Source organism: Protopterus annectens, chromosome 8.part0 (assembly GCF_019279795.1).
Source record: "Protopterus annectens isolate FY-2018-M chromosome 8.part0, PAN1.0, whole genome shotgun sequence".
In the NCBI taxonomy this organism is placed as follows: Eukaryota; Metazoa; Chordata; order Ceratodontiformes; family Protopteridae; genus Protopterus; species Protopterus annectens.
Window position 1 is genome coordinate 1,288,976,387 of NC_056741.1, and position 26,100 is coordinate 1,289,002,486.

The following is a 26,100-nucleotide window of genomic DNA, read 5'->3' on the forward strand; positions in this document are numbered from 1 at the left end:
GAGAAAGCGTTCCCAGATGAATGGAGAATAAGCATACTTGTGCCAGTGTACAAGAACAAAGGGGACATCTACAATTGTGGGCAGTACAGAGGCATCAAACTCTTATCATGATGCATGAAAGTTCTGGACAAGGTGATTGATAAAAAGATACACACAGTAGTAGAAAGTAAGATGGGAAATGAGCAGTTCGGATTCAGATCAGGATGCAGCACAACTGACCTGATGTGTTTACAGTGAGACAGATAGAAGAAGCTAAAGATGAGGAAAGAGTCCAACTGGGCATTCCTACACTTGGAGAAAGCATATGACAAAGTCCCAAGTAAGCTAATCTGGGCAGTACTACTATGGTTCAAAGTCCCAGAAACATTGGTAGAATTAGTAAAGGCTATGTACAAGAACCCAATGACTCAAATATGAACAGTGTTCAGCCTCACAGAGGGGTTCCCAGTGGGAGTGGGTGTTCACCAGGGTTCAGCTCTGAGCCCACTGCTGTTCATACCAGTGATGAGCTACATTAGTAAACAGGTTGAAGGGGCAGATCAACAAAGTTGCTGTATGCAGATGATGTGGCATTACAGGCAGACTGAGCAAGAACCTCAGCAAAGGATAAGGGAAAGGAATGCAAAACTGAAGACACATGGAATGTAACTAAGCACAGATAAGACATTGATAATGGCAGCAAATTGGGGAAATCAGAAGAAGCTGAGAATTGAGATAGAAGGGAAGATAGTGGAACAGGTAAATAGCTTCAAGTATCTGGGAGGGGTGGTTGAGGAGAAGGGAAGTCTGAATGAAGAGGTCAAAGCTAGAATCAGAGGGGCTGCAGACAACTGGCATAGTCTCAGGTGTAGTATATGACAGAAGAATGCCAAAGAAGCTGAAAAGTAAGTTGTACAAGACAGTGGTGCAACCAGTACTACTGTATGATACAGAAATGTGGGTAGTAAAGGCAGAGCAGATGAAGAAGTTAGAGGTGATGGAAATTAAATGACTGAGAAGGGTGGTAGGATGCACACTGTGGGACAGACGAAGAAATGAGGACATAAGAGCAGAAGCCAAAGTAGCTCCAGTTGCAGAAAAGATCCAAGAGAACAGATTTATGTGGTTTGGACATGTGCAGAAAAGCAGAAGACAATCTGGTGAAAAAGATTTGGGACAGACAGCAAGAAGGTAGGAGGAAACGAGGACATCCAGCAAAGAGGTGGATGGACTGTGTGAAAGAAGATCTATGACCGTCAGGTATGAGTGTCGAAGAAGGCAGGAGTGTGGCATTGAACTGAGAGAGATGGCAATAGATAACACGATACCCCGACCCCATGTAGAAAATAGGAAAAAAGGGGGCTGATGATGATGATATAACATACTTTGTCATGTTTATGACATGCTCCTGTAATAATTATTCTACTAAAATAACTCTGTTATGAATAATCTGAGCTGCGATCTTTGCATAACATTATGAATTAGATCAATCATTTACAGAATTATCTGCCAGTGACAAGAAGACTTCTATAAACTGCATGGTTGACAGCAGTACAGAAACCATCCTTTTGTTTATTAATTCAGAATATGCTTCTGTTTGATTAATCATTTGTATAATTATTTACCACTGAAGCGGAGATCTGTACAGAATGCACCTTTGACAATAGACATTATTGTTCTGTAACTCAGAACATGTCAGTATCTGATTAGGTAAAACTATACAGTGCAGGTACATTAGTAATGCTGTTGTCAAAATGAAAAAATGTGCTACAAATATCTACATGGTACTGGAGTGGTGAACAGTGAAGAACATCATGATGTGACTGTGTTATACCAATGTAAGGTTATAGTGCTACGAAGATTATGTACACATACTGTGAATTTTTAGCTTTGGTTTAGTAATTACAGTATTACAGAGGAAACTTACTATACTATGCATATACCTCGCCAGTGTGTGGAATGGCAGAGTGTTAGCATGACAAGTTGCCAGACAGTGACTGTACCTCTGGTGCAACAAATAGTTACATTAATATACTCAGATTCTGCAATACTGCTTTTTATCAAATTACAGGGGATAACTCAGTTGTATGTGACAGATGCCTGTAATGTTTCCTTTATGAGGTTTCCAGGGAAATGCAATAAATATGTTAAAACTGTGCCAGTACTGAATGCTGTATGAAGGGCTCTCCTCCCAGTACAATTCTGCTTGTTTACTGTTCTGAACATTTAATTTCATGCTGGACAAGAAGTCAGCCCACATATATTTAGGCTGCGTCTGTCCACCTCTGAATGCATGTTTTCTTCATTTTTCCTGTTCCCTCCCTGCTATTTAAATATTTACATTGGCTCATTCATTTGAGAGGTAATTTGTTTGCAGTGGTGGGGTCTGGCTTCTGCATCATGCTGCAGCTGGACTTATTTATATACACGGTACCACATGACTCCCAGACTACTCTTGAAACTGCCAGAACATACAGTATGGTACTTTGTTCTTCACAAGTGACTGATCTCATAGCACAGTGCTATGACAGATTTACTATACGTAAAGCTTAAGGTAATGATTGCCTTATTATACAGTATCATAAAGCTGTGTCGGACTGACTGTACAAAGTATTTAATATCATGATAGCATTACTATTCAGTCCTCTGGACATAGAGACATTGTAATTCTGCAGCACTCTTAATATGATATGCGACTATGGAGGATTCTTACTGTGTTATAACAACCTTTTTATACAGTGGTCCCAAAGATGTGGTAGCCTTTCTGAAAAAAATACATGTTTCTGTATCTTTTTTTTTTTCAATAAACATCTTTATTAAATTATCATGTATGACATAGGCAATCTTACATTTATATAAATGAAAAATAAACAACACTGACACCACTTTAAGTTACAAACATTATACATCACAGACGCCATTGAAACAACTGAAACCGCAAAGTTTTTATACATCACTTATAATCTATCTAGTCATTGTCAATTAAGCATTATATGGCTTATTCAAATCCTGCCTCTTAAACCTCATTTCTTCTCTGTATATATTGTTCCCACAATTCCCACTTTTTTCTATGTAGTTTGCTGTGTCCCTTTTCTAAAGATTACAATTCAAGTTGTTTTATCTCTGTTACTATATTCATTACTTCTTGTAAAGTTGGTCTAGACTTAGATTTCCATTTTCTAGTAATTACTTTTTTGGGAGCTACCGTAATTAGACTCAGCAAGGCTTTACTATGTCTAGGCAATTCCGATTCTGTATCATAGCTCAAAAAAATAATCTCCTCAGTCAGTCCAATCCGCTTACCCAGCATCTCCAGCAGAGCAGTTTGCAGAAAATCCCTAAAGTCTGCCAGCTTATTACATTCCCCAAAAATATGTTCCCAGCCATCACTTTCTTGCCCGTCACACCTCCAACATTTGCTATCCACCCAAGGAAAAATTATTTGGAGTCTACTTGGGGTATAGAAATATCTATGTAAACCCTTCCAGGCAAAGATCCTAAAGCTTCTAAACTCATATTTGGAAGATATATATATATCCCCCCATTGTCTCTTTGTGAATTGCTTATCCAATCTCTCTTCCCAATCCTTTCTAAGCTTTACTGATTGATTTCTATAATTATCATGCAATATTTTACATGTTCTACTAATTATTCATTTTTTAATGGCAGCTTGTGTTCTAGATTCAATTAAAAACGCTACCAGTGCTGGTCTTTCACTTAAGACCCCCCCATTTCTTTCTCTTTGTCTATACTCGGATATCAATCCTTGATAGGAAAGGCAGTCTCTAAATTGCAGTCCAAATAAATTCTTGGCTTCTTCCCATTCTATTACCTTTCCCTTTCTAGTTATTTTCTTCCAATACCTTGGTTCTTTTCCACTTTTTCCAATAAATTTCAGCCCTCTCTTGCCTACCACCTGTATCCACAATCACAGTCATCCCTATTGGCAGAATCTCTTTTCTCCGTTCTCGTGCTGGTTTAGTTCTTAGAATACTCCGTGCGATTTTATGAATGTAAAACTCTGTATGATCTTTGTTGCTCTCCTTAAAAGTCTGCATCCAAAATTCCAGTCTCTCCTTGTTTCTTGAGCTTCCCATCTGTATTATCATCATCATTCCTTTCCACTTTGAATTATTGTTTTCTGCGTGTGCTGTGTATAAGAGCCTTAACTGTGTTGCTCTCAAATACCCACTCAAATTGGGTAATCCTAGTCTGCCTAGTTCTATTGGAAGAATCAGCTTATTCCACTTGACCCTTGCTGTCTTCCCTTCCCAGATAAAATCCTTCAACTGTTTTTTAATTGCTATCCACAGCTTCTCCTTTGGTTGACAAAAATATGTCTGATCTGTGTATAAGACTAAAAGGACTAAAAACATTTTAATTGCTGGTACTTCTCCTCCTCTTAAAATACTGTTAAACAAAATATTCCATATCTTTATCAGTTTTTCCCTCCTAGCCTCCAATCTTCCACAGGAATATCATCTATTCCTGGGGATTATACTGTACATTGGTTTTACAAAGCCATTTTTATCTCATCTCTTCCTATCCTAACTGTTAGTAATTGAACCTCATCTACCTCTAACCTTGGCATATTTAATTCTTCCATAAACATTTCCATTTGTACCTTTTCTTGATTTCCATATTTCTCTGCTTTATACAAACTTTCATAAAATTTTCAAAATATTTCTAATACTTCTACAGGATCTTTTGTTATCGTCCTTGTGATAGGCTCCCTAAGCTTAGTGACAGCCCTTTCCACTTTCTGTTGCCTGAGTCATTGTGCTAAATGTTTTTGTGCTCTAGAATTATTATCAAAAATCAGTTACTTAACAGCAATCTTTCTAAACTAGTGCATATTATCAAGGTAATCCTTATTTTCTGTTTAGCCTTCTGCAGTAGCTCCTTTTTTTGTTCTGAGAGATTCCCCCTATTTTGCAATACTTTAACATTTGTCAGTCACTGTAAATAATTATTGTTACTTCTTAGCTATACCTCCATTTCCTTTATTTCCACCCTAGTTTTAAACTCCACTTTAATTTTATCCCACTTTCTAGCTATATTTTCAGAAGAAATTTCTATAATTTCCAGTAGCTCCTGAATTAATTCCAAAACCGATTCCTTAAATTCTTCTCTTTTCAGCCAATAGGTGGGAAAGCACCAGTGTCTCATTTTTATTTCATTACCTTGTGTTTTTATTTTAGTTAGGGCATGATCTGAAATAGTTATTGGATGCATTTCAAGACCTTCAATTAAATGCACATATTCCTGTGAGATATAAATTCTGTCTAGCCTAGCCCAGTTTTTGTATCTTGAAGAATAATATGTAAATTCACTCTGAACTCCGAGCGTCTTCTGTGTGGCGACATGCGTGAATGGGCGTTCCTTCGTTAAAGGTTGTGCGTTAGGCCCGGCAAGCCAGCACATAAAACTCTACTGCCAATCATTAGCGGACCGGAGTTCCGCTGTGGCGACCCCTAACTGGGAAAAGCCGAAAGACACAAACAAACTCTGAACTCCTACTGAATTCACATCTTCCATGCTAAACATTTTCATACATTTCTACCCTCATTTGCTATATTTTCCCTTCCAGGCTCCCCAGTCACATCTTCACTGTTGCAAAACAAATTCCAGTCTCCACCTTCAAGTGATATTCCTTGCTGAAAGCTGATTATTTTTCCCAGAATTTTCTTAAGGTCCATTATAGCAGTTTTAGGTGGAATGTAAATGCATGCCAGTGTAATCCTCCTCACTTTCCAGTAGCCCCTTAGTACTACATATCTTCCATTATTATATTTTCTTCCTCTTCTGTCACTATTGCAGCTCCTCTTGTAAGTAATATAAGTACTCCTCTTTTCATTTGCCGCAGATATTGCACTGAATAACCACCCTGAAAATCATTCTTTATCAAATTCACATGTTCAGTTATTTCTAGGTGTGTCTCCTGTAGCATAACTATTTGCACTCTATGTTTTTTAATATAGTTCACTACTCTTTCTTTTTTATATTTATCTGTAAGACCATTCACATTGAAAGACATTACAAAAAGCATCATTTTCTTATATAGTTATTAACTGCTTTTTTTTGTTAAACCTCTAGTTCCAACTTTCATGTTTCATTTATATACTGTTCAGCAGGTTGGTCTTTTATACAGCTGTTTCTTGTCATATCCATTTGAGCCTATGCCACATCTTATATAACTTTTTGGTTTTTTGAAAGCCCTCAAACACAACAAACATCCCCCAAACCCCTCTAAAACCCATTAGCTTAATAATAACATACAAAACTATGTATATCTTCAAATATTGAAGTTTTTGCTTCCTAATAAGAGCAAATGTTCTAAGTTGATAGCTACACAGACAGACTAGAGTTAACCAAAAAAAAAAGGTAATGTCATGCTAGGATGCATGGTACAGCCTGTGCTATTAGTAAATGCTATTTGATTTTGTCTATATTTAAAACTCTCCTAGCTCATAAAACACTTGAATGCTTTCAGTATACACTTTCTACAAGCCACTTCTCTTTATCAAATTGTCTTATGGTGACATGTAAACTAGACACAAAACTACTAACAGTACCTTGTTTACCAGAAAAAAAGCCTTATAATATTCAATATTCTTTTCCATTTATATGCTTTGTAATAAACTTGCTACTGGATAATGCCTAGGGTCTTAACACAGTCATTTTCCTGTCCAAGCATGGGAAAAAGCACACTGATTTTTCTTTTGTCTTAGTCTCTTAACCAGATCTCTCCCCCTTTTTTACATTGCAGTACTTACATTTCTTAAAACTGAACAAAGAAAAAAAGAGAAGAAAGGAGAAAAAAGAAACCTGTTTATATTAGTATCCCCATTGCATTTAAAAAACTGAGAAAACTTTACTTCAACTCTAATTGGTTTTGTCTTATCTTTAAAGCCCTCCCAGGTGGGAAAACCGCTGATTGCTTTTACAGAACAGTATGTCCTAGCTGGTTTCTCTTTTCTTTTTTTCTTTTTCCCTTAGCCAATCCACTTCCATGAGGCTGTTTCCAGTTTCTCCTTATCAGATTGTCTCCATGGAGACATGAGAACCAGACAGCCAGTTTCTCTTTATCATATTGTTTCCATGGAAACATGAAGACATGTTTCTTTATCTTGATATTTTATGAAGTAGAACTAAGTGTTTTGCATTTTTTATAATTTGCTTAATGTCACAAGTAATTCTATGCTAACATGATTTTGTCTCACAAACAAGGCCCCTTTATTCAATATCATTGCATTCCATATGATTACATCAGGGAGGTACAGCACTTTATAGGGTTGAGTCTTTCCATTTAGTTACAGTGAAATACTACAATATCTTGCTGACAAGAGGGTCATAACATTTACAATGATGACTTGATTTGTTACTGGTAATGTTATAAGTATTATATATACCAATTCCATGGTCACACAACATGAAAAAAGGGAAATCTATGAAAACAAATAAATCTCTGCCAGCATACCCACACAAAACCGGCACCAACAGTGGTTTCTTATGGAAACATTAAGCAAGGAATTCAACATTGATGAGGTGAACTTGGTTAGACAGAACCATATCCAATTTGCACTTAGCAAGCAAAAAATTAGTTTTAGCCCAGAGATTCTGGTTGAGGTACGAAGCTGGCCATCTATGACTCACCAAAAATAATGTGGCAGTTATTACCTGACTTCAAAACGTTTTTTTTTTCTTTTACTCAGTAGCTAGATTTCTGCAACTTGAATCAATGATCAAATTTCATGTTTTTTAAGATTCTAAATGTCGTAGCTATAGATACCTCTCCTATATTCACTGACATGACTCAGCCAAAGAGTGCTAGCATGATATAACAGATGTGATAAATATTGGAAGGAATTAACAGAAGCTTTCACATAAAGTGAAAATGATGTGCAGAGAGAGGTGGGAGCAATGCTTAAGCCATAACGTTTTGTAAAACACACTGCTGGGGTTAAAGTGAAAAAATGGTAAAGTACTTTGTGATAAACTTAACTCTGGCATCTTCTTCTTTTCACTTTTTCCCAGTTAGGGGTTACCACAGTGGATCACCTGTCTGTTCATGATTGGCAGTGGAGTTTTACAGTGTCGAGTTGCCAGCTCAGCACCCAACCTTCCACAGAAGGCACACACACACATGCACTCACACCTAGGGCCAATTTAGAGTGTCCAATCCACATACAGCATGTCTTTGGGATGTGGGAGGAAACCAGAGCACCTGGAGGAAACCCACACGACCACAGGAAGGACATGCAGACTCCGCACAGAAGGCACCCCAGCCGAGGATTGAACCGGAGAACCTCTTGCCATGAGGCGGCAATGCTAACAGCTGCACCACCGTGGCCACCCAAACTTAACTCTGGAATCCTGATCTCTAAATTCACTAGCTCCAAAGTTGCATCAGCTTGAAAAAAATGCAATAAATGTATCTGTTAAGGTTGGGAAAGCTGGAAATAGTATACCTTTTTGCTCCCTCTGCCTTCTGGCCATTAGTCTCCTCTCGATGCAATGACCCATTTGTTCCCTTATTATTGAATATGAGAGTCTGCCAAGAGGGGCCATCATTTAGGTAGCCATTAAGGCTGATTCACGTTTTTCATATATTTTTCCCTACAAATCTGAGCACATTGAGTTCCCCTGAGGGAGGTGGGATGTGTGATGTTTTGACAGTGCTAGACATTCTCTCCCTTCTGCTAGATTTACATGCCAGCATGCATTACCACCCACCAACCTCAGAATATGGTTGATAGTTTCCTAGTCTTCAACAGGGAAATCATGCCATCCTGATATGCTCCTCAAGCATACTCCACCCCTTTCCTTCTAGGGTGAGGTGAGGAGGCCATGTCCCTTCACATGTCTACCTCCCTGCCTGGAGCCTCCAGTGTCAGAGCTGTCAATCAAACACCAGTCACGTGGGTCACAGTCAGGGCTCCCTCCCTCTGTGCCATGGAGCCAGGTAAGGCAGTATGTTTAGCAACTGAGGATATGGGGACAGAGACACCACATTAGGGAGTGTATGGTGCACATGTACAAAAAAAAAACACATTCATTGTCCAGCATCACTTTATTATAAATATTGTAACGATATACTAGGTGACAATAAACTGGTCAATAGTATGGTAGGTGCTGTATGTTTAGCACTGGTAAGACAGAACATACCTCCAATAAAAACTTTTTTAGAAATAAATAGGTCTATAATATTTAAATTGCAAAACATGTATTTCACATATCAAACGATGAATTATATGGTATAAAAATAATAAATGTCTTGCCTTAAACTGTTTCTATGTCTTAGTGGATTTACTAATGATGGATGGTAATAAGGAACCAGTTAACATCAATGTCTTTAAGCACCCATTTATTCACATTTACTGCTACCCATACAAAGAGCCATTCACACACATACACATACAATTTCCAGTGTAGGCTGGCAGAATTCTCCAGTTCTCCACAGCTTTCTACATTTTCCTGGCAGTACTGCTAGTACTCTGAAGAAAGCCAGGAGCTTCTAGTAACCTGTCTGCTCTTATTGTACCAATTAATATCACTATCATTGCTAGTCAGCCAAAGCAATCTCAGGATTGTGCAAGACTGTGTTTGTTATCCCACATTGTAAATAATTTTTACACTTCTCAGCTAAATATATTTGTAATAAATAAATACCAACCACAAAACCTTAAAGGCAAATAAATAAATATTACTTAAGTAATAAAGAAATAGTACAAATGTAGGGTAAAATACACATAGGTTGGCACATAAGGAAAATTAAAAGAAAATGCAATAAACATAGTATGCACACAGAAAAAAAAACATACTCCAGATAACTAAGTTCCCTGACTAGTTCACTACAAGAAGACTGTACATCAAAATAAATAGTTTTTACATATACGATAATGTCATGTGCAAGCATGATCAATTACAACAAATGCATTTCTTCTTGTAAATTTTCAGCTGCTATATCATACAGTTATATAACGCAAAATCCTTTGCAAGTTCCAATGTCTCCTGACATTATCAGTGCTACAGGGACATGTCCTAAACCAGCTTTCCCTACCCAATACAACAGTGACCAGAGTTTGTTAAAACACCTCCTAATCTGTTTTTTTCTTGAACTGAATCCAGTAAGGTCTTAAAAAGTATGAATAGCCATTGCATTCCAATGCTGTTTTATCTTTGTTATATTAGAAGAAGGTACCATCACATATTGAAAATCAGCACATCTTCATGTTCTTTGACATCTGGACAAGCAAAAGTGTCTCTTTTTTACCAAGAAAACAAATATTGCAGATAAATATCAGAAAAAGAAAAAAACACAGAAAAAAAGAACACATTCTACTTCATTCAGCTTGAAATCTGCACATTTCACTGACATTCCCTTTAACCTGGCATCACCCCTGGCATCATACCATCCAACTCCATTTTAAGGTCTCCTGGTGCTGCATCTAATTCTTCTAATGATACATTACTATTCAGCTATTCTCTTTCCATATATAATAATTTTTGCAGTTCATATAACTTTTTTTCAGATCACTATATGTCAATTTCTGTTAATTTTTAATATAATTATCTGTTACACCTTATAATTTTGTCCTGTGTCCTATGTTAATTCACCTGTTTGCCTTTTAGACCATGTAGTGTTTCCTCGTTTTTTAATTTTCCTACCCAGAAATGGGTTTACTTCTTTGTATCTTAAATGTCTGCAGTTCTGCTCTGAATTTCTATCTGTATATCCCTCCTTTCCTGAGTTACCATGCTTCTAACATTATTCTATTTATATAAATTCTTATACTCACTTTTTCCTCCATAAATTATATATACGGTCATAGACTTGCTTTTCCAGTCATACCACCACTAATTCCATTTACAATACTATCTCAAATGTGTTTCCTTGCTTAAAATAACCTGACTCAGCTATCTTTCTACTCAGCCACTGTAGTCATGTATATTGAATTATACTACACAGACTTTCTCTAAATTCTTCCCACCCTGCCACATGGTCATAAAAAATCTATACTTTTATGTTACTTTCTCTTAAGTGACAGGTATATAACATATAATGATCTTCTTTTAATCTGATACCTTATCTCTGTGTATATTATGTTTCTTTCCCCAAATGTAAATTTTACATCCTACAAATATCTTTCTATTGCTTCAAATGCACCAGCATTTTTTTCTTAGCTCTGAAATTTATAATAAAATCTCCCATCTGTATTAGTATTAATTTGTATTAAGAAATAAACCTTTAATTTTTAACAGCTCCCTTCTACTAGATAGTGTAGTTTTAGCATACATAACACACAACTTGCAACACTTTCCTGTTACTCACACACCTCCCAGGCCACACCACAAATGTATCCATTGATTTAGTATTTTTCCCATTTATTAGTATGTCCATCCCTGAACACATCTTCCTATTTAGACATTAATACTTTCTACTTTGTAGTTGCCTTTGTATCTTTAATATGTTGTGTCATAGTTAGCTGCACATCCAATGAAATTAAAATAATCAAAATCAATTGTTTAAATCTATTTTGCTACATACACACATTGTACTCATACCTTCATGTTGATTACATTGGTAAGCATATTCTTACACTATTAATCCTCGTTTTAATTTTTTTAACTTTCCCCAAACACTTGTGTTGCTTTCTCAGACTCTTTTTGCAATGCTTTGGATATATATTCCCCTCCTCTTGTTTACTTTCCAGATTTACTGACAACATTTCATATTTTTTGTTGAAATTGTTCTAATGAAACATTCATCTTTTTCCATACCCTCTACCCTTTGCTTCTTCTGTGTATTTAACAACATTGTATTGTCACTTTATTTCTGACTCTACTACTTCTGTCCCTTACTCCTCTGTTCCCCTCTTTTCCCCTCCTTTTTCTTCAAACTTAGCATCAAACTACGCATTTTCCTGGCTTCCATACATCCTGCAGATTGGGTTACATGAAGCTTTAGAATATCCATTTTCCACAAAAAAATATCAGACTTTGGGTTGCAGTGCATCTCACAAATTCCACTGAACTCAAAGATATTTATCACATTTTTAGATGTACAGCTTGAATATTTAAAACATTTAAGTCCACAAATATTTTCCATCCACATTCCACAATCCCCTTGAATCATTTTTTTATTGCAACAATACTTTCAACTTTATCACTTAGAAAAATCTTAATGCCTACTTCAGGCCATCAGTCATGATTCATGAACCACATGCACACTCACTTTTTTTTTGTGGTAGTCATAGTCACAGTTTTATATTCATTCCATTGCTTGCATTCTTTCTTTAAAACAAATGTGTTTATAAACCTTTCAGGCAGGTCAGCATTCATAAATGTAATATCCAAAATTGATTGACTGTCCAAATGAATCAATGATTTAATAGCTTTATCATGAAAACCCACAGTACTCACAATAACGTCCCATACAGCCTGCCAATAACAGTAACAGAAAGTTTGTGAATGTTCATCATTTGCCACTCTCTGTGTAGGACTGCTACTTGCTTGGATCTTTTATCACTTAAAGTTCTTCCTAGCACATCCTTTACAGTTCAGTGTTTGCCTGAAGCAGTGACTACAGCGACTGCCAGTTCCTGCAGCTGCAACTTCCTGGTGGTGTGTTTCAGTGTGAATGCATGCCTTACTGACTCTCCTCCTCTCTGGGCAGTGACACCGCCCACCTTTACATTGATAATGCTTCTAAAACACAAAGACAGGAAACATTTGAGGAAAAATGGCCATATTATTCTCTCCATCAGCTTGTTCATTCCAGGATTTATTGCTTTCATTTGGCACATTCACCTCATCAGTCATGCCGATCAACGCCTCCTCTGGCAGACCCTTGGCTGTTAAACTGCAGTCCCCACACCATTGCTTTCCTTACAGATAACATTTACAGTTTCTTTTCCCACTAAGAGTTTCTCCACCTGGATCTCATTCTCCAGCTACTCTATCTTGACAATTTTCTCTCCTTCTGACAGTCTCTGGAGAAAGAGTAGATTAATTTCTAGGTACCTTGGCTAAATGGTACTAAGTTAGTCAACAAAGTGCAAATAAATAAATAAATAAATAAATAAATAAACAAAACACAAACTTTTTATGTATGAAGTTTAAGCTCATTGGTTATTTCTGAGATACTACAGAGTTGGTTCTGGGTCAAATTCTCTTCCTTATGAATGTTTTCGATATACTTGAGGGAAGAGAGGAAAAGATCAGACTTTTCATGGATGATGCAAAGAAAGGTGCAGAACTGGGAATGTGTGAATGAGTCTAAAAAAAGAATTGGAAAAGCAGACTTAGCTGGCAGAAAGATAGCATCTAAGATTAACTGCAAACAGATGCAAAGTGGTGCACTTGGACTGCAGCAAGCCTGAGGTGAAATATCAACCAGAAGACTGGGGCTGATGGCAACAGGGCAAGAAAGGGATTTCTTTTTACTTTCTTTATCCCCCATCTGTCAACCATCAGCCCCCCCAGCCAATCATCCCATTCGTTCCGCATCACTTTGATGAACGTTGATCAGGAGGGGCCATCATTTAGACAGCTATTAGGGCTGGTTTGAGGGTTTTCTCTTAGTTCTGTATTCTCCTTTGCATACCTGACATGCTGAGCCAAAGGAGAACATACAATGGGCTGTCTTGGTTGTCTCTCACTTCCACAAGTGAAATTGCCAGAAAGCAGTCCTGCCATTCCCCTCAAACACAGGAAGTGGTTTCCCACTCTCCACTAGAGAAATCTCACTTTTCTGTATACTCCCAAAGTGCTGCTAACCTCCCCACCCCCTGGAAGAGATGACTGTACTACTCCCCTTCATTCCTCTCCCTCCCTGCCTGGCTACTCCAGTGCTGGGGGTGCTAATCGAACCTCAGCTGCTGGTTGACAGAAAACAATGACTTTTAAAACAGCTTACTGCAGCTTTGTCCTAGTGTAAGTCAAGCGTTAACATCCTGAGACTAGAAGAAAGGATTGTCATATGTTTTGTGAATTTTCAGTAGAAACTGTAGTCCACATGATTCATTCCCTCAATAGTTTCTGCATTCCTTTGATCAAAACAGACAAGTGTAGTACATTTCTTTACATAATTACCAAAGAATAAAAGGAAAATTAAAATTCTAAACAGCCTGTCCCTTCTTTCTGCTTTTGCAGCAATGCTGTATCATTGTCTGATAACCATTTTATGCTGTGAATACTTATTTTAGAGAGGATGCCTTACCTCCAATTCATGATTTTCCATTTATTGCCCTTTTTAGTAGATACTGCTACATTGATTACTAATAACCATATTTATCAGTATTGCTTTCCTATATTGATGTGCATTTGCTTTCTTTTACAGCATCATATATATCCATGCCACATATTACTATATGTCACTGGCCCAGTTCAGAACTGAAAATGGCTCCTGGACCATTCAACCCCCATCAAGGTATTTTATAAGTAGATAAAATAAAATCAATACCAGCAGTATGTGCATATCTGTATGGATATCACAAACATTATGTGAGGAATAAGATACTATATGGTATTTTGGATGCCCAGCATGGAGATGAATAAAGTTGCCACAGAATCTTGGTATCCAAAAGCCATACCTTGAAAGATAGAGTGCTGTTAAATGTTTGACCAACAATCTCACATTTTATAAACTGTGTCCAAAACAAAGTGTGCAGAGGTGATGTGTTGGACATCAGTGGGAAGCTGACAGCTGCACGAACAGTTTTGCTGCTAACACTGTAGGTCTAGCAAGCAAGGCAATTGAGACATAACAGCTAAATCTACCCATACAAACATTTCTCCACATAGCCATCCATCCTTTATCTAGAGTGCTTGCTCTTGTGAGGGTCATGGTAGTACTGGTAGTAAGCTGGACAGAGGAAACCAAATACCTGTATCCCCAGCGATAGTCTGAAGCTCATCCTGTGGGATCTCAGGATATTCTCTGGTAAGATGAGGTATATAATCCTTCCAAAGTATCCTAGGTCTGCATCAGGGACTGTTCTCAGTGGGCTGTGCTTTATATCAATTTCAACAAGGGGACATCATCAAAGATTTCCAAAATACTGCAGCTGACTCCTCTTAGCTGAACAGTGTCTATACTCTAAGATCCATCCACATTGCCAGGTTACCTCTTTCAGGGACAGCAAGTCCAGATACCATATGAAGGAACCTTATATTTACTACTTGTATGCAAAATCTCCTTATTTTAATCACTACTCATAGCTCACAACTATTGGTGGGGGTGGGGGTAGTGACATAATGCTGAACAGTAAACTGAGTCATGTCTCAATTAACACCCCCCAGTCCAGTATAATACCTGCAGTACAGACTGCCATGGTAATGGAGGCAATTGGTCATGAGGGAGCAGGGGCAAAGAGACCCTCCCTCCAAAAAAGACAAAGGTCAGCACTTTCTGCCTATGTTTGTCCTAACATCTCTTTTTTATATTTTCTAAAAATGCTCAGTTAGCAAACCTGTTCTTAGTAATACAGTTATGTTACTCTTTACTCTTGAAAGTAGTGGATGCAACCTGACAGAATACTAACTTCATTAAAAGAAAACTGTACTCTATTTACATGTTCTTTAATTACATATATTATTTACACTAGTATGTACCCATTTTGGGTCACAAGCATTTACACCACTATTTACATATGTTGCATTGCATATATTTGTATGTGTGTACACATACGTACATACATACATACATACACACACACACACACACACACACACACACACACACACACACACACACACACACACACACACACACACACACACACACACACACACACACACACACACACACACACACACACACACACATCTTCAATATCTCAGTATCTGTAAACGTGATAAGGCAGATATTGTCACAGAAGTTTCGGACTTATATGTCATCAGAATTCAGTTTCTACTGTCTGCTGTATAAACAGCTTCTTTACTGGATAGGATATATTCTTTTATCCTCTCATTGCCTCTTGAATGACATTATACTGGGCATTTCTGACTTGCACACCTGATAGGCTTAATAACGAGAAGCACATTTATCTGTTAACAAAGACGACAGCAGCATGCAAACTTAGCTGCGACTAAATACACAAGAAGTCCATCAATAAAAAGTAATTGTGCTGTATTGCAGCTAGCCTGAAGTCTGCACATGCTCACTGTTTTCACAAGTGGCCTTGTGTCTGGCCTTGAAGGCTGTAAGAAAACTTAACAATAACTCGATGTTTTCGTGTACAGTTTGTGTACTGCAGCCACAGATGGCTGGCACAAGGTGTTTCCTAATTTAATCATTCTGATAGAAATCCAGAGAAAAAGGTTTGCTGAAGGCATGGTGATTGTCATTTAGGTTGCTTACCTAACAAACATCTACAAATACCTAGAGCAAATGACATCGTAAGTCCTACACATTTGTCATTAGACACACAATCAGTGAACAAACTCCGTGTTTTGGAAGTTTAGTAAGTTCACTTCCACTGCATGAAATTGATATAATTGCTTTTTTTAAAATAAACTGAGATGTGTTGTATTAATTTGATAACAAGGAACATATATAATTTTGCCCTTTGGTGATCTTATAAGCTTCACTAAGTGCCCATAAATCAAAACCCTTATTGCTGTATAGTCCTCATTTTGCAAAACTATCTTTAATTGTGCATATCAGTTGTGTGGAGTGCATCCATCTAGGACAAGGGTCTACTCAGAAGCTCTTTTTACTTTGTCATATATCAGCCTGACAATCCCCAACAGTGATCTGAACACATTAAAAACTCTCTCTGCCCATCCCCTGGCCTACTTCCCCAAGATTTTCCACAGAGCAAAGGAAAAAAAAAAACAGGAAAACAGCTCTGCATTTGAATATCCTGATGGAAAATGTGAAGGAAGAGTGTCTAAATGAGCCAAAGGGAACAAGGAATTGTTTTCAGAGTGACAAGGTTAGATAATGTAAGTGGAAATTGAGAGGCACAGAATAGGGATGCGGTGGAATATATATGGACTTCTTGACAGAAAGTGTGCTACACACTGTAAACCCAGGAGGAGGACAGACTGACAACAAATGAAATTCCTAAACTAGCTAGAGACAGACCTCCCCCCCCCCCCCCGACATGCACACAGACATGTGGCATTTCTTTTTTACTGCTAGGGTTACAGGTCTTCTTTGCAACATACTCATTAAGATTAAATCACCAGATTATATACTGACTGACAGAGCATATGGCAAACTAAAATGCATTTTATACACAGCTACATGCAATGTAAAAAGCAGATACAAACACTGATGAAAGTGGATTACCTGACTTATGGAAATCTATATTTATGTTTGTAAATAAGCTTTGATGAAACATAACAGTATTTGTTTTATCGGAACCCCCCCCATAACTAGTTAAAAAGAAGCAGTCACCATTAAGTAATTCCTTTTGATGGCTGGCATATGAGCAGCCTTTGCGTTAAAGAATTCAGAGTTTTCTATAATATTTACCTTATAGATTATTCAGCTGTTTACTTTGTGGAGGCCCTGGGGTCCTTAGACATTTTGATTCTTTCACACCTATTTATCAGGCCACAAAGTAACCGTGATAGTTTTAGACTGTTTACTTCACAGAATTTGTCAAGTACAGAGCATTGCAGAAGACATATATCATAGCTGTTCACTTGTTTCAGAGTGCTAGCTAAATTCTCCACACCGAGTGTACATAGAAAATTAATACATATACATAGCAGGGGGTGCCATACTGAAAGGGTAGTCATGTCTAACCATAAAATAATCAAAATTCAGGCCAGACCAGGTTCATACAGCAAGATATTTCTTATTTGTTTGAGAAACATGAATGCTGAACTTAATACATCATTTAAAAAGTCGCAAGAAATTTTTTGGAAAATCTGTTCTCAATATCATCTAAAAACTTCCAGTTGAATGCTGCATAAATGAAACACACTAACCTTAACGTGAGATCTTGGAGAACTGGGTCTTCATTAACCTGCAGGATTGAGGTGTTCCATGCATACTCTGTTCAGTGGCCGTGCTAACCTCTGCTAAGGATTTCCTGTGTACCAGTTTGCTCTTGCATCTCCTCTTACAATGGTCCCCAGTGCTGCTCCCCTCCAGCTTCAGTTTCTGACAAAGCAATATGCACAGAGCAGCAAACCTTCCCCAGTCAGCACCAGGAAATGAAGTGAGAAACGGCTAATGAAAACTGAATTCTCCAAGCAGATCAAGCATTATGGCAAGTACATATCTGTTATATCTGCTAAGGAGAGTAAGTCTTAATTAACCTTCAGAAAAGACTACCTAGATGATCCTCCTGGGTGGCTGGCCTACTGAAATACACCATTGGTCACCTCTGTCCCAAAGGAATCTCTGGATCTGGAAACAATGTCCTGCTTATAATGTCTGACAAAGGTATTCAATGATGACTATGTTGCTATAGCCCTAGATGAGGGCCATTTGGTGCTACCTGTAGTTTCTTTCCATACTTATGACAGATAACAGGATATGCAGCTTGAAAGCTAATGGGTACACAGAGTACAGTGAACTTGTTCACTAGTTTCTGAGAGCCTAATGAAGCAAAGATTGGATTATCCTTACTGAATGCAGAGTTGTAATTAGGCCAGGAGAAGAAGCTGTTTGTGATCGGTAGGTATTGATGGGGAGGAAATGCAGCACTGGTATTCATATGGGGCTTTATAAACGAATGCTGGTATAGCATTTGTACTTGTGATGAAACTCACTGAGTGCTAGTAACCACAGTGGTTGCTTGGTATGGTTGTAGCAAGAATACTTCTAGAATTACAGAAGTACAGAAGGCATTTTTTTGGTCCTGTACTTTAGGTACCAGATGAGGACTAAATGCTTTGGTTCTGTCCACATAGTACCTAAGCTGTGTGTATGCAACCAAAGAGTGCAACAGACATTCTCCCTAGGTAAAATAGTATTTGCAGAAGACAGGAATCTCAATGGACAGATTAAGATTTGACTTAGCACCTATCTTTGGCCCAAAGGAAACATTGGTCAGCAAGGAAACCCTCTCTGTCTCTCTTTGACAGACCAAACATGGATGGTTGACACACAAGGGTTGCAACTCTGTGATCCTCCTGGATGATGTCACAACCACCAAGAAGTGAGTCTTCCAGAATAAGACTCTGGGTGTTCAAAGCAGCAACACCTTATGCCACTGGTTCAAATGGGGGAAGAGTCAGCTTCTCCAGCACAAACTACAAGGTCTAGGGAGGAACAGGCTGTCTTACTTGGGTCTGTGAAAAACATCCCCTTAAGAAGCTCTTTGTACAAACTAAGGGAAGCAAGAGAAAGTGAACCCTATGCAGCATTAAAGTTGTTTATAGCAGCCAAATGTGCCTTAACTGAGGACTAGCTAAGGTGTAATTGATAAATGCCTGACAAATAACGAAGGACCATGGACAATGAGGATAAAAATGAGCCAGGTTTTGATGTATAGCCCATATAGAAAACTACTTTCACTTGTTTCTATTGATCCTGTGAGTGGAAGGCTTCTGTGATGAATATCCACCATCCTGCTCAAAAAGCTCTGATCCTTGAATATCAACTGACGAGGAGTAGCCATGCAGTTAACTTCAGAGCTTGAAGACTTGGATACAAGACAGAAAAGTCTTTTTCATGTGCATCCTAAAAGAAAGTTCCATCTGAACTAACTCCACAAGGCAGAACCAGATCATGGACAAATGGGGCCCTAGGCAGGGGAACAGAGCAGGGCCCCTCCTACAGATATTCTGCTGTCCCATTACTTCTCTCTTCCCCCCATTTACCGTAAACACTGCTCATAACTGTCATAGTGCATACTATTTTCTTATTTACTTTTGAAATGATGGCAGAGATATGGATGTAATTTAAAACTTTTAATTTAAATACCCTTTGTTGACCAAGTTAGTCCCACTAGTAACATCTTTTCAGGGAAGGCCCTTGGAGGTGTTTATACTGCTAGGGACATTTGACCAGGGCACTGGGAAACTTCCCCCTACTCTTTTCGATAACATAGGTGAATATAAAAAAAATCTCATAGCACCTGTCATTAATGCAGACAGCTGTGACCTCACATATCTCTCAACCTCTTAGATCAAGAAATCTGGACAAAGCTTGACAAAATATGGTGACAAAGGGCCAAAATAGGGACAGATTTTAAATATTACTTTTATAAACTTGGAAAGTTGCTAAAGTAACAGGGTTTGTATTAACATACATCTTCTGAGGGATATGAAGTCTGAAGCTCAAATGTAGGTCATCATTTGGTGACTTCAGTCCTCAGATCATCCCAGTGATTTGCCAGAAAACCACAGGTGTTTTGAGGGAATAGACCAAAAACCTGGACAGTTGAGAGGTATGGACCTCAGTTTAACATCTCTTCCAACATATTCAGGTGCATGTCCCTACTTAAAGTGGACTGCAGTATCAGCAATCAATCTACATAGTGTGGGAGTTGAACCCACAGCCTTCTGCACCAAAGGCAAGTATGCTATCTGTTATGCTACTAGCACTGCTTTCAAATTCTATAGCAACAACACTGATGGACATTTACTAAACAAACCAGTTGCAAATTGAAAACAGACACAGTGGGACTGAGGTTAGACTTTTCTTGAATGGTAGTGCTTCCCAGCTAAAGGAACTACAGTGGAAAATCCCTGTGCTGGATGAAACTGTCCTTTTTGAGTGATGCCTAAAAAAATCCAGATTAAAAAAAAACATTCTGATGAGGTGAATACTTTGGGGGACTGAGATGAGTCCAAATGGCTGGGACATGAACTGACAGTAACTGGTTTATAATCTTAAGTAAGGAAACCTCCTGAAAAAACTTCTTCAAAGCCAACTTCAAGCTACTGAAGTCAGAAGTGACAAACTTCACAACACCCACGCAGACGGGATCTGGAAGTTCGACTGCAGAATCCTACACTAAGGCATGGTACGAGCACATCCACTCGTGCATGAATCGTGCCATCCCAAATAGAACCAAGATGCTCTTCTCCAAAAAAGGAAGCCAATCTGGTAGTCCCCTGCTATAAACAAACTATACAACAGAAGAAGAAACTGTTGCAAAAAAGAGGAAAATCCCAGGATGCAAAAAACTCCCTCACCAGCCTCAGTAAGAAGCTGAGATCCCTCATAAAATCCTCAAAATCTAGTTACAAAAATAAAATTGCCAAAGATTCCAAAGACAACCACAAGGCATTCTATAGTTATGTCAAGAATCTAAATGGCAATGCTCAGATCTGCTCTGAGTTACAACAGAATGGCATTAAATATACTGATCCCAAGGATATTGCCAATATCCTGGCAGATCGATTTAGTGCCAACTTCACCCCCCTCTCACCCCTAAAGGGCCCATCTCAATACCAAAAGTTTGCCAAATTCCGATAATCACAGCCACACAGGTAGAAACCGCACTCTCCAAAGCTAAGAATACAGCATCCATGGGACCAGATGACATCCCAGGCTGTGTACTACATGAACTACAAAATGAACTGGCACCTCACCTAAGTGTCATGTTTAATCATAGCCTCACCTCAGGCTTCGTGCCCACTGAGTGGTGCACAGCTACAGTTATCCCACTCCACAAGGGAGGATCCACCTTGGATCCCTGGAACTACTGTCCCATCAGTCTGACAAGCCTGATTTGCATGGGCATGGAATGCATTATCATGGAACTTATAAACAAAGACATTAGCAACCTTCAAACACTGGACCCCACCCAGTTTGGGTTTGTGAAGGGCCGATCTTGTCTCCTGAATCTGATTGACTTTTTCAAATCTGTCTCCAGAGCTGTGGACGAGGGTAAGGCAGTCCACACAGCCTATCTGGACCTCGCCAAGGCCTTTGACACCATCTCCCACTCTGGAATCATAGATAAACTTACTAAGCTGGGCATAAATCCCTACGTCACTTGATGGGTTGCTAACTGGCTTACTGACAGAACCCAGACAGTAAAAGTAGCCGACTCCAAATCCAGCTCCAGACAAGTGACAAGTGGAGTACCTCAGGGTTCAGTCCTGGGACCACCCTTGTTTGGCATCTACTTCTCTGAAGTACAGGCCAACACTAAGGGACTCTGACTAACAAAGTTTGCAGATGACTGCAAACTGGGAGCCATTATTGAATCCCCAAATGATGTGGATATTCTACAAAAGGGCCTTACAGAAACAGATGCCTGGTGCCAGAGCCATGGGCTCAAGCCAAGAAATGTATAGTTATCCCCTTTGGAAAAAAACGTGTACCCATGAATTACCACATAGGTGGCAGGACACTAAACATCAAAAGTGTGATGAGAGACTTAGGGACACAGGTGGACAGTGGTCTCACTTTCGATAACCACATTGCCACAACAATCAGGAAATCCTTCTATGTGGCACACCTCATCACTAAGGGCTTTTCATCCAGAAAAAAGGAGGTCATTGTCCCACTGTACTCATCCCTCATTAGACCCATTATAGAGTATAATGCCTCGTTTGGTATGTACCTCAAACATCTGCAACAGCTGGAAAGGCCACAAAAATACCTCACTAAAAGAAGCACAGGCCTAAAGCAGATGCCATATACTGACCATCTAAAAAAACTCCAGCTATACTCTGTGGCATGTAGTCTACTCAGAGGCGATCTCTGCTTAACATACAAGGCCATGTCAAACCCTGAGCTGTTGGACATGCTCCACTTAAAGAAATCCCAATCCCTCACAGCCACACACTCCAGGGATCTAAACCTTGTCATCACAATGAACAAAACATGCTGGAGGAATAGGTTCCTGACCCAGAGACTCCCCATACTCTGGAATAGACTGCCCATACATATCAAGCAGAGCGCCTCATTGGCCCTCTTCAAAAGGAACCTTGATGATTGGATGGGAGATAGGAAATTCACCCCGGGAATCATGTCAGTTGCCCTGCTAGACAGGGGCCTGGAGAAGTAAATATTGTGGGAAGAAATATCCAGGGAATTGTTATGGCTAGGCTTGCATAGGCCCTAGGGCCGATAGCCTAGTACCAACCTATGAACCTATGAACCTAAGAAAACATTGGGATATTTTGGCATTTTTTGTGTGCAGATAGGCATCCTGAAGGTCAAGAGGTACAAACAGACATGGGAAGATGGGCTGCACTTCAACCATGTGGAATAAATGAAGGAATTCAGGCCACTGAGATCTAATATGGGTCTAAGGGAACATGTCTTCTTGTGTACCAAAAAGAATATGGGAAAATGTCCTTGTACATGTTTGCCATCTGTGACTTCTTAGATGGATATTTTTGCCAGAACTATTATATTTCTCTCCTTGCCTGCACTTTCTGATGGGGTGGAACATCTGGCAACAGAAGGGGCAGGTTCTAGACTTGAATGATATGAAATATCCATTTTGATATTCACCCTTATCCATGTCTCCCTGAATATTTTGGACCACTGGTGGAGGTGAATAGAGAACATTCCACTGAATGCTTCCCTGGGAGATGATTGGCATGGAAATCAACACTGACAGGACTTCCCTTTTGAGGAGTCTGTGCATCCCTGAGAATACTTAGATCTATAACTCTTGGACTAGTGATCTTACTGACTGTGAGACTGGACTGCTTTTATTCTCCATCCTGTTCTTACTGGGTTTGTAGGACATGTCAAAAAAGTTTCTTTCTCTCTGTCCTTTTGGTCTTAGAAAGGGCTACTGGGAAGAATGAAAAATGACTTCAGTGACTGAGTGTAATTATTTTTTCTCCTTCATACACTGGAAATGCTGGTCAATTTTTAGGTCATTAAAAGGGTGCATCCATAAGTGTTGCTTTAATATTCTCGGCAATACTAGTAAGGCCCAGCCAAGAGTGCCTATGCATAGCTACATTAGCTCCCACTAGGCTGCATTGTTATGCACCACTTACACCATGAGGTTGCTGACTGGAGAGGAAGTTAAAGCTCAATCGATAAGCTTTGCTTTGATAGAACCATCAGGATCAGGGACAGATTCAGCAGGAAGCATTCTGCTTGTCTTAGATGTCCCACTAAAATTATAACATCTGGGTAAGATAATTCAGTGGCCTAAGATGCAGTGTGATGGATGTAAAGACCTACTTACCTAGCATATCCAGCACCATGGATTCATTGTATGAGTGATGCAGAGACTGTGACTGAAGAGTGAGTCTCATCCTCAGGGCAGCTGCACTGACAGTTACATCCAGCTTAGGGGTCACTGCCCATATAATACAGTCTGGCAGAGGCTTAAAAATCCTACTCAGTTTCCTTGGGCATAGGGCACCAATATTCTGATTATTCCAAGCAGAATTCACCACATCTTATATAACATCCACCAAGGAAGGAATCATCTAGCAAGACACTTGGTAAAATGGACTGACAGTCTGAAGTCTCTTGTTTGGAGAGGAGAGAGAAGAGTTTGTTAATAGGCCAAATTTCCTTCTCTTTCATCTTCTGCAAGATTTCACTGAAGTCAAGGTCTGCCAAGGGGGGAGATGAAGAAACAAACTCTTCATCATCATACTTCAGAGTGTGATCAACATGATAAGATTTCCTGATCCTTTTCTTTGGAATGTCCAAAATAGTTCTCTGTATTAGAGAAAGAAATCGGAACTTAGAAGCCAAATGAACTGAAGTTAGTTTTCTGAAATGAAGCCAAGGACATATCCTCTTCAGAAAGGTACATCACCTGTGACTAACTGAGCGATGCTAGTTTATCCAGTGATAGATGGACTGAAGCTGGATCAGATGCCTAGAAGGGCTTGTATAGGTCTCAGAGGAACAAATGCTTAATGCCACAGTGAAACTAACCCTGGTGCCAAAAGGCAAGCCTGTCTTGGAGGGAGCTATACTGAATCCTCTAGAGGCATCTATGAACCAACAGCTACCACAGTTTGAAGAGGGCCCAACGCAGCAGGTACCTGCAATGACCCATCAAATGTCAGAGTGGCAGATGTCAGAAATTGTGAGCTCACCAAATAGCATTTTGGCACCTTACAATACTGACCTATTGAGTCACTGAGACCAGCATAAAAATGAGCACTAATATTAGAGCTACTGTCATGCCTCTCAAAGGAATTAGCAGGAGGAGGGATAGAAGCTGACTGTCCGTGCTGAAATTTCAAGATGGCTACAGAATGCTGATGTAATCAGTAAATGAGGTAGCAGGATATCTCTGGAATGGGGGAGAAAAGACTTCTTAAGCTGGAGTTTGCACAGACAATGCCAGCAAAACAGGTGAAGTAGGGGGAGAATCTGCCATCCTAGTGACTTAACACACCAGTATCTACAGAAAAAGGCATAGTTCTGATTCTAATAAAATTAGCAAATTTAACATGTTTACTGGCTACTTAAAAGACTTGATCAACTTGACACAAGAAGGATCCTAAGAAGCCTGACCAAACCTAAAGGAAGAAGGTTAATCTGGAGAAAAAGCAGACTGAGGAGAGAAAGAAAACTCCTCTGCCTGTCCAAGCAAATGCATACTCTACTTGGAGAGACATTTCTTGAATCTGGCATTCTAACAAGAAGGTACAGAGTTGGTATTTCAACTTCCTTAAGGTTGCCCATTTGAGACCGACACATATATTACAAGATTGTGATACATGTTCAAGACCTAAACAATAAACATGCCTGTCGTGACTGTTGATATGAGTGATTTGTTTGCTGTAGTCATGCTTATTCCATGAATGCATCATGATGAGAAGAAAAAGTTCAAAATAAAACCTGACAAAGAACACAGTCTCCACCTGCATTTGACAACACTATTTGGATGAGCCTCCAAATATAAAAATCCCACAACCTATATTCTCAAACCAGAATAAAACAGAATAAGCTTCAATTTTTTCAAAAAGTAGCCTGGGGGCATTTAGGTGACTGAACATGTTTAGCATTGGGAAAAAGTGGAGCTAGAGAAGGGAGGTGCAGAGGATTCTGGGTAGCTGGATGTGTAAGAGTAGCCCTGGAAAGTTTTGTTTGTCAAGCACAGCATATATAGAGTGCCTGAATCTTGAAAATTAATGCAGACTGAATTTCCTTAGCCTTATACAGCATTCATTATGTACACTTTCTGGTTTCTATTTTCTGATTCTGTCTGTAGCCAATGACTGTCTCTTGCTCATGTTTTCTAACAGTCACAGGCA

At 39.0% G+C, this 26,100-nt stretch overlaps 1 protein-coding gene across 6 annotated transcripts in view; it reads left to right on the top strand.

Moving 5' to 3' along the window:
• The window catches only part of ARHGEF1 (Rho guanine nucleotide exchange factor 1), a 3,019,431-nt gene that overhangs the window by 978,329 nt on the left and 2,015,002 nt on the right, over window positions 1–26,100 (top strand). The gene's annotated exons all lie outside the window — the stretch shown is intronic.